The sequence below is a fragment of the Schistocerca nitens genome, chromosome 5 (genome assembly GCF_023898315.1).
Source record: "Schistocerca nitens isolate TAMUIC-IGC-003100 chromosome 5, iqSchNite1.1, whole genome shotgun sequence".
NCBI lineage: Eukaryota > Metazoa > Arthropoda > Insecta > Orthoptera > Acrididae > Schistocerca > Schistocerca nitens.
This window is the reverse complement of record NC_064618.1, coordinates 171,833,887-171,835,412: the sequence shown is the minus strand read 5'-3', so window position 1 is coordinate 171,835,412 and position 1,526 is coordinate 171,833,887.

Here is a 1,526-nt window from a genome sequence, read left to right as displayed (position 1 = left end):
CGCGCGGAGTACCTAGGAGTAACGCCATTTTCAGTTTGTATGTAAGGAATGTTTATGCAGCGTATTTCTCTTTCAGTACGTGTTGGTCGTGTCGTAGAAGATCGTGACACGTCTCCTGACTGGAGAAACGTTTACCAGCAGGTAACGAGAATCCAGAGCTACAGGATCATGGCCTATCGAAACGGTAGCGAACGTTCCGCGATATTTCTTCTCGCATTGGACACAATCACAAGATACTCACACGAATATGGAATCTAAGGGTTCGGGAGAGCCTTAATCAACGACATGGAGGATTTTAGTGGCTGCGCGCGACTGGCGCCATAGAGGATACTTTTCGCTCGCTCATGGAGACCTATACAGCTACGTCACGGAATGAGCTTGCAGTGAGGAAAGCATCCACACGAAGAGTGTGACAATCACTTACTGCTAAAATGGCGAAAATTTTTGTGAACACTGTGTGGTGTCACAAGGCTGAGGCCTGTCCCACCCCTCATTAAATCGACCAAGACTTATACGAAAAATTGTAAGAACAGTTATTATTACTATGTTCTTTAAGTTTGTTTTTGGGTTTTCAGAAATGCTGTGGGAAGAAAGTTTATTTATGTTGCAGATAACGTGGAAGACGTTGCCCAACGGTAACCACCAAAGTTCGACGTAGCGGCAAGTGGGCAAGAAATAAAACGAATGCTGCAAACTACCGCGAGCCATGGAAGAGACTGGGCCGCGAGGCCGTCGAGCTTCCTAGGTCGTTGTTGAACAACGTCAAAGGAAAGGATATTCTGCTTTCTCTTTGTAAACAGATCGATCGAGTCTTGAAAGGTTCATGTAAAACGTGTAAGCGGGTGACACATTAGGTGGGACCCGATGCCTGTAATACTTCCACAGTTATTAAAAAGGTGTTAAACGGCAAAACCAATAGTTCATCATTTATATAGATAAAAAGTAGCAGAGATATAGGAAAGGAAGAGTTGCGGCGTCAGAACGAACGGTGATACATCGCTCAGCAACGAAGAAGGACGTAAACCGCGTGCGTTACGTGGTGAAAACAAATCAACTGATGAAACAGTAAGTCTGTAATTAAGCATAAAGCCACGTAACACTGCAACTGGATTAGCATTCAGGAAAACGCCGCTTCAAATCCTTGACCAGTAATCCCTAGATCGCTACAGGTAAATGTCATAATGGTTTCTCTGAAAGGGCACGATCGATTTCCTCCTCCATCCTTGAAACATTCCCATCTTGTGCTCCTACTTATCGACGGGACGTTAAACACCAGTCTTCCTTCCCTATTGCTTCATTGTTGCGACTTCCCTTGACGCAGTAAAAGAGACAGACGTGTGGACTGTGGTGCCCCCAAACACATTGGACGTAGGAAGCGGCACAACGTCTTCCTTTCAGTTGAGTCCGTTCAGCACGCTGCATTACGTTGGAGTTTGCAGGCACTGAGGAAGACGAACGTTGCCAGACTGCATTCGACACCGACGTGCGAGCCCAGCGGTTCTCGTGGTGGTACGGGGTGCAACAGT